This window comes from Arachis stenosperma, chromosome 3 (genome assembly GCF_014773155.1).
Source record: "Arachis stenosperma cultivar V10309 chromosome 3, arast.V10309.gnm1.PFL2, whole genome shotgun sequence".
NCBI classification, from domain to species: Eukaryota; Viridiplantae; Streptophyta; class Magnoliopsida; order Fabales; family Fabaceae; genus Arachis; species Arachis stenosperma.
The window spans coordinates 8,860,482-8,869,164 of NC_080379.1; positions in this window are offsets into that span (position 1 = coordinate 8,860,482).

Below are 8,683 nucleotides of genomic sequence, written 5' to 3' on the forward strand. Positions count from 1 at the left end.
AGACCTAAAGCAAGCATTTCGTTCATCAAGTCAAAAACGCAAAAGTCATCAAAGCAACTATCTTTCTACAGTCTACCAGCAAAAAACACTGTCAACGTCAAAAAATGCCAAGCAGAAAAACATCAAAAACGCAACCTTTCTCAAAATCAGGCGATAACATGCGAAAGCCCTAAAGAACATCAAAAGGAAAGGCGAAAAAAGTTCATGCAAAGACAAGAAATTCCAGAACACACGGTAACAAGCGGGCACGACAATGCAAAAAGATTCAAGCTCTTCGAACAGGCATTCAAGCAAAAACCAAAACTTTATCGAAAACCAAAGGCCAAACAGCGAAAGAAGTAAGGAAGCAGAAAGAAGAAACCAAACTTGGAGAAAGAAGGAAAGTTCTGAAGAAAGAAAAGCCGGGGCAGGAAATCGTCTCTCAAACGAAGCACCAACGGAGTACCAAGGCAAAACATCGCTGAGAAAGAATGAGGCAAAATAGAACAAACACGAAGAAAAGTGGAGAGCGAGAGAATGAAGGAAAAAATGCGAAGAAGTTATGAAATTGATGAGCGGATAATTTGTACGCTTTTTGGCATTGTTTTTAGTATGTTTTCAGTATCTTTTAGTTAGTTTTTAGTATATTTTTATTAGTTTTTAGTTAAAATTCACTTTTCTGGACTTTACTATGAGTTTGTGTGTTTTTCTGTGATTTCAGGTATTTTCTGACTGAAATTGAAGGTTCTGAGCAAAAATCTGATTCAGAGACTGAAAAGGACTGCAGATGCTATTGGATTCTGACCTCCCTGCACTCGAAGTGGACTTTCTGGAGCTACAGAAGCCCAATTGGCGCGCTCTCAACGGCATTGGAAAGTAGACATCCTGGGCTTTCCAGCAATATATGATAGTCCATACTTTGCCCAAGATTTGATGGCCCAAACCGGCGTAGCAATTCGGCCTCAGAAATTCCAGCGTTAAACGCCGGAACTGGCATAAAACTTGGAGTTAAACGCCCAAACTGGCATGAAAGCTGGCGTTTAACTCCAGAAAAGGTCTCTACACGAAAATGCTTCATTGCTCAGCCCAAGCACACACCAAGTGGGCCCGGAAGTGGATTTTTATGTCATTTACTCATTTCTGTAAACCTTAGGATACTAGTTTACTATTAATAGGATCTTTTGACATTGTATCTGTACGACATGACATTTTTACACGTTTCTTTGTGTACATTCCACGGCATGAGTCTCTAAACCCCATGGTTGGGGGTGAGGAGCTCTGCTGTGTCTTGATGGATTAATGCAATTACTACTGTTTCTTATTCAATCATGCTTGCTTCCATTCTAAGATATCACTTGCTCTTAACCCGGATGAATGTGATGATCCGTGACACTCATCATCATTCTCAACTATGAACATGTGCCTGACAACCACCTCTGTTCTACCTTAGATTGAGTAGATATCTCTTGGATTCCTTAACCAGAATCTTCGTGGTATAAGCTAGAACTGATGGCGGCATTCAAGAGAATCCGGAAGGTCTAAACCTTGTCTGTGGTATTCTGAGTAGGATTCAATGACTGAATGACTGTGACGTGCTTCAAACTCCTAGCAGGCGGGGCGTTAGTGACAGACGCAAAAGGATCGATGGATTCTATTCCGGCCTGACCGAGAACCGACAGCTGATTAGCCATGCTGTGACAGAGCATAGGAACATTTTCACTGAGAGGATGGGAGGTAGCCACTGACAACGGTGAAACCCTACATACAGCTTGCCATGGAAGGAGCCTTGCGTGTTTGATGAAGAAGACAGTAGGAAAGCAGAGATTCAGAAGATGGAGCATCTCCAGAGCCTCAACCTATTCTCCATTACTGCTGATCAAGTACTAATTTCATGTTCTTTTGCTTTTTACAATCAATCTTGATAATTTCTGATATCCTGACTAAGATTTACAAGATAACCATAGCTTGCTTCAAGCCGACAATCTCCGTGGGATCGACCCTTGCTCACGCAAGGTATTACTTGGACGACCCAGTGCACTTGCTGGTTAGTTGTGCGGGATTGCAAAAGTGTTATTGCAATTTCGTGCACCAAGTTTTTGGCGCCGTTGCCGGGGATTGTTCGAGTTTGGACAACTGACGGCTTATCTTGTTGCTTAGATTAGGACTGTTTTATTTTTGTTGGTTTAGAGTCTTTTAGTTGAGTCTAGTTTCATATTTTAAGTTTGGTGTCAATTGCATGCTTTTGTTTTTATTTTCGAATTTGCATGTTCTTAGTCCCTTTTTGATTCATAAAAATTCTAAGTTTGGTGTCCTCTTTGTGTTTTTCTTTTAAAATTTTCGAAAATTAGTGTTTGATTTTCTAAAAATTTTAAGTTTGGTGTCTTTTTGTTGTTTTCCTCTTTCCTCTTTTCAAAAATCAAATCTTTTTCATAAAAGTTTTTCAATCATATCTTTTTAATTGCTATTTTCAAAATCTTTTTAATTAGCTAATTGATTCAGTTCTCAATCTGCTTTGATTTTATTTTCCTTTTGATTTTATTTTCTTTTTTATTTTCGAATTTTTCTTTTAATTTCCTTTTATTTTATTTTAATTTTTTTCGTTTAATCCAAAAAAAAACAAAAAAAAAACAAAATTTATCTATTTGCAATCATTATCATTTCCCTCTTGTCCATTATGGACTCAAGTGGGATTAATCAGTCCAGAAGGACTCTGGGGTCATATGCTAACCCCATTACAGCTGCATATGGGAGTAGCATCTGTACACCTCCCATCAAAGCAAGCAGCTTTGAGCTAAATCCTCAACTCATTATCATAGTGCAGCAAAATTGCCAGTATTCCGGTCTTCCACAGGAAGAACCTACTGAGTTTCTGGCACAGTTCTTACAAATTGCTGACACAGTACATGATAAAGAGGTAGATCAGGATGTCTACAGACTATTACTGTTTCCATTTGCTGTAAAAGATCAGGCTAAAAGGTGGTTGAATAACCAACCTACAGCAAGCATAAAGACATGGAAACAGTTGTCAGAGAAATTCCTGAATCATTTTTACCCTCCAAAGAGGATGACACAGCTAAGGCTGGACATCCAAGGCTTTAAACAAGAGGATAATGAATCCCTTTATAATGCCTGGGAGAGGTATAGAGGTATGCTTAGAAAATGTCCCTCTGAAATGTTTTCAGAGTGGGTACAGTTAGACATCTTCTACTATGGGCTTACAGAAAAAGCTCAGATGTCTTTAGACCACTCAGCTGGTGGATCCATACACATGAGGAAGACAATTGAAGAAGCTCAAGAGCTTATAGACACTGTTGCTAGAAACCAATACCTATATTCTAGCAATGAGTTCGTCCCAAAAGAGGAAGTCATGGCACTAGTCACTGATCCTAATCCTCAAAAACAGATGAATGAGCTTAATCAACAACTGCTCCTGATGACAGAACAGTTAGCAGAATTTAAAGAAATGCTCCATGATACTAAGGTTGCTAACAAGAGCATAGAACTGCAGTTGAATCAAGCAAAACAGCAAATATCTAAATAGATAACAGAAGAATGTCAAGCAGTTCAACTGAGGAGTGGGAAGACACTAAATAACACTGCTCAAAAGAGCAAAAAGCCAAACAAGGAACAATTGACAGAGGATAACCAAACCACTGTTCAAAATCCCTCTGAGGACAGTAAGAGCCCAGAGAGGAATGTCATTGGCGTTCAAACGCCAGAAAGGGAAGGAAAGCTGGCGTTAAACGCCCATTCCTTGCCCAGTTCTGGCGTTCAAACGCCAGAAAAGGGGGAAAAGTTGGCGTTTAACGCCCAAACTTCACCCATTTCTGGCGTTCAAACGCCGAGGGAAGATCAGACACCTGAGAGTGCTGACAGTAATCCCTCTAACAAGGCTTCTTCAACCACTTCTATAAGGAATAAACCTGCAGCATCTAAGGTTGAAGAATATCAAGCCAAGATGCCTTATCCTCAGAAACTCCACAAAGCGGAACAGGATAAGCAATTTGCCCGCTTTGCAGACTATCTAAGGACTCTTGAAATAAAGATTCCGTTTGCAGAGGCACTTGAGCAAATACCTTCTTATGCTAAATTCATGAAAGAAATCTTAAGTCATAAGAAGGATTGGAGAGAAATTGAAAAAGTGTTTCTCACTGAAGAATGCAGTGTAGTCATTCTGAAAAGCTTACCAGAAAAGCTTCAAGATCCTGGAAGCTTTATGATACCATGCACATTAGAGGGCGCTTGCACCAAGACAGCCCTATGTGATCTTGGAGCAAGCATCAATCTAATACCTGCATCCACTATCAGAAAGCTTGGGTTGGCTGGAGAAGTCAAACCAACCAGGATATGCCTCCAACTTGCTGATGGCTCCATTAAACACCCATCAGGCATAATAGAGGACATGATTGTCAAGGTTGGGCCCTTTGCCTTTCCAACTAACTTTGTGGTGCTGGAAATGGAGGAGCACAAGAGTGCAACTCTCATTCTAGGAAGACCTTTCCTAGCAACTGGACGAACTCTCATTGATGTACAAAGAGGGGAAGTAACCCTCAGAGTCAATAAGGATGAGTTCAAGTTGAATGCTGTAAAAGCTATGCAGCATCCAGACACACCAGAAGACTGCATGGGCGCTGACATTATTGACTCTCTGGTAGAAGAGATCAATATGGCTGAAAGCCTAGAATCAGAGCTTGAGGACATCTTCAAAGATGCTCAACCTGATCAAGAAGAACTAGAGGAAGCAAAGGAATTTTCGAAAATTCCTCAGGAGGAGGATAAACCTCCCAAACCTGAACTCAAACCTCTACCACCATCCCTGAAGTACGCATTTTTGGGAGAGGGTGACACTTTTCCAGTGATTATAAGCTCTGCTTTAAATCCACAGGAAGAGGAAGCACTGATTCAAGTGCTAAGGACACACAAGACAGCTCTTGGGTGGTCCATAAGTGATCTTAAGGGCATTAGCCCAGCTAGATGCATGCACAAGATCCTGTTGGAGGATAATGCCAAACCAGTGGTTCAACCACAGAGGAGGCTAAATCCAGCCATGAAGGAGGTGGTGCAGAAAGAGGTCACTAAATTACTAGAGGCTGGGATTATTTATCCTATTTCTGATAGCCCCTGAGTGAGCCCTGTCCAAGTTGTCCCCAAAAAGGGAGGCATGACAGTGGTTCATAATGAAAAAAATGAACTGGTTCCTACAAGAACAGTCACAGGGTGGCGTATGTGTATTGACTACAGAAGGCTCAATACAGCCACCAGAAAGGATCATTTTCCTTTACCATTCATAGACCAAATGCTAGAAAGACTAGCTGGTCATGATTATTACTGCTTTTTGGATGGCTATTCAGGCTACAACCAAATTGCAGTAGATCCTCAGGACCAAGAGAAAACAGCATTTACTTGCCCTTCTGGCGTGTTTGCTTACAGAAGGATGCCTTTTGGTCTGTGCAATGCACCTGCAACCTTTCAGAGGTGCATGCTCTCTATCTTCTCAGATATGGTAGAGAAATTTCTGGAAGTCTTCATGGATGACTTCTCAGTATATGGAGACTCATTCAGCTCTTGTCTTAACCACCTATCACTTGTCCTGAAAAGATGCCAAGAGACTAACCTGGTTTTAAACTGGGAGAAATGTCACTTTATGGTGACTGAGGGAATTGTCCTTGGGCACTGATGAGCGGATAATTTGTATACTTTTTGGCATTGTTTTTAGTATGTTTTTGGTATGATCTAGTTAGTTTTTAGTATATTTTTATTAGTTTTTAGTTAAAATTCACTTTTCTGGACTTTACTATGAGTTTGTGTGTTTTTCTGTGATTTCAGGTATTTTCTGGCTGAAATTGAGGGTCCTGAGCAAAAATCTGATCCAGAGACTCAAAAGGACTGCAGATGCTGTTGGATTCTGACCTCCCTGCACTCGAAGTGGATTTTCTGGAGCTACAGAAGCCCAATTGGCGCGCTCTCAACGGCGTTGAAAAGTAGACATCCTGGGCTTTCCAGCAATATATAATAGTCCATACTTTGCCCAAGATTTGATGGCCCAAACCGGCGTTCAATGTCACCTCAAGAAATTCCAGCGTTAAACGCCGGAACTGGCACCTAATTGGGAGTTAAACGCCCAAACTGGCACTAAAGCTGGCGTTTAACTCCAAGAAGAGTCTCTACATGAAAATGCTTCATTGCTCAGCCCAAGCACACACCAAGTGGGCCCGGAAGTGGATTTTTATGTCATTTACTCATCTTTGTACACCTTAGGCTACTAGTTATCTATAAGTAGGACCTTTTACTATTGTATCAAGAAAACTTTGGTAGCTATCTTCGTTTTATGCTATCTTAGATCATTGGGAGGCTGGCCCTTCGGCCATGCCTAGACCTTGTTCTTATGTATTTTCAACGGTGGAGTTTCTACACACCATAGATTAAGGTGTGGAGCTCTGCTGTACCTCGAGTATTAATGCAATTACTATTGTTCTTCCATTCAATTCCACTTGTTCTTTGTCCAAGATATCACTTGTTCTTCAACTTGATGAAGGTGATGATTGACGCCCATCACCATTCTCACTCATGAACAAGGTGACTGACAACCATTCTTGTTCTACAAGCATCTGAGGCTTAGTGAATATCTCTTGGATTTCTGATTGCACGATGCATGGTTGATCGCCTGACAACCGAGTGCTCGCCTGACAAACGAGCCAACCATTCCGTGAGATCAGAGTCTTCGTGGTATAGGCGAGAACTGATGGCAGCATTCAAGAGAATCCGGAAGGTCTAACCTTGTCTGTGGTATTCTGAGTAGGATTCAATGACTGAATGACTGTGACGTGCTTCAAACTCCTGAGGGCGGGGCGTTAGTGACAGACGCCAAAAGAATCATTGGATTCTATTCCGGTCTGATTGAGAACCGACAGATGAATTCCGCTATGCTGTGACCAGAGCATATGCAATTGTTTTCAATGAGAGGATGGGAGGTAGCTGCTGACAACAGTGAAATCCTACACGAGCTTGCCATGGAAAGGAGTAAGAAGGATTGGATGAAGGCAGTAGGAAAGCAGAGAGACGGAAGGGAAGGCATCTTCATGCGCTTATCTGAAGTTCCTACCAATGAATTACATAAGTATCTCTATCTTTACCTTTGTGTTATTTTCGTTCATCACCATATACATTTGAGTTTGCCTGACTAAGATTTACAAGATGACCATAGCTTGCTTCAATAGCAACAATCTCCGTGGGATCGACCCTTACTCACGTAAGGTATTACTTGGACGACCCAGTGCACGTGCTGGTTAGTTGTGCGAAGTTGTGTAATGCCATGGAATTGAACCACCAAATTTTTGGAGTTCATGACCAGGGATTATGAGAGTTGTGAAAAGTATTGTTCACAATTTCGCGCACCAAGTTTTTGGCGCCGTTGCCGGGGATTGTTCAAGTTTTGAGCAAGCTTTTGGTAACAATGCCTGAGATTGTTCAGTTTGGACAACTGACGGTTCATCTTGTTGCTTAGATTAGGTATTTTTTTTCGAAATTCTTGAAGATGAATTCTAGAGTTTCATGATGATTTGTTGAAATCTGGCTGGCTGAGAAGCCATGTCTAATCTGATTGGACCGAGGTTTCAACTTATCACCACAAGAGCTTGTTGATTTTCATCAATTTTGCTTTTGAGGCAGTGATCTGCTGAGGCTTGGCTGACCTTTGGTCATGTCTAGTGTTTTGGACCGAAGCTTTCCTTGAAAGCTTGGCTGGCTGTGAAGCCATGTCTAATTCCTGGACCGGAGTCTTAGACTAGCATTGCACTGATTCCTGGAATTCTCATTAAGAATTTTGATATCTTTTTCCACTTAATTTTCGAAAAATACAAAAAAAAATTCACAAAATCATAAAAACCAAAAAGATTTTATGTTTCTTGCTTGAGTCTAGAGTCTCATCTTAAGTTTGGTGTCAAATGCATGTTTTTGTTATATCTTTCGAATCCATGCATATAATTCTTTGTTTTGATCTTTAAATTCTATTGACTTGAGTATCTTGGTGTTTCATATAGTGTCAGTAGTACACAAACTGCTAAGTTTGGTGTCTTGCATGCATTGTTATTTGATTCTTGTTGCACTTTGATTATTAAAAATCCAAAAATATTTTTAATTTGTGTCTTTTCAAGTCAATGATACAAAGAATTGAAGATTCAGAACATGCTGCAGAGGAATTATACAGAAAAAGCTGAGCATTCAAAAATGCCCAGTGAAGAAGGCAGACTGGCGTTTAAACGCCAGCCAGGGCACCTGGTTGGGCGTTTAACGCCCAAAGAGGTAGCATTTTGGGCGTTAAACGCCAGAATGTATACCATTCTGGGCGTTTAACGCCAGGATGGTGCTAGGGGAAGATTTTGTTTTCAAAATCAAATTTTTTCAAGTTTTTCAAAATCAAATCTTTTTCAAATCATATCTTTTCAATCAAATGTTTTCAAAATCAATTTCTTTCCTTTTTCAAAGATACTTACTAACAATTAATGATTTGATTGAACATCTCAAATTTGTTGCCTTTTCTGTTGAGAAAGGTTTAATGTTTGGATCATATCTTTTCTTGTTAGGCAAGTCACTAATTTTCAAAATCAAATCTTTTAAATTTGTTTTCAAAACATATCTTTTAAAATTGTTTTCAAATCATATCTTCTCAATCACATCTTTTTAAAACCATAACTTTTCAATCAAA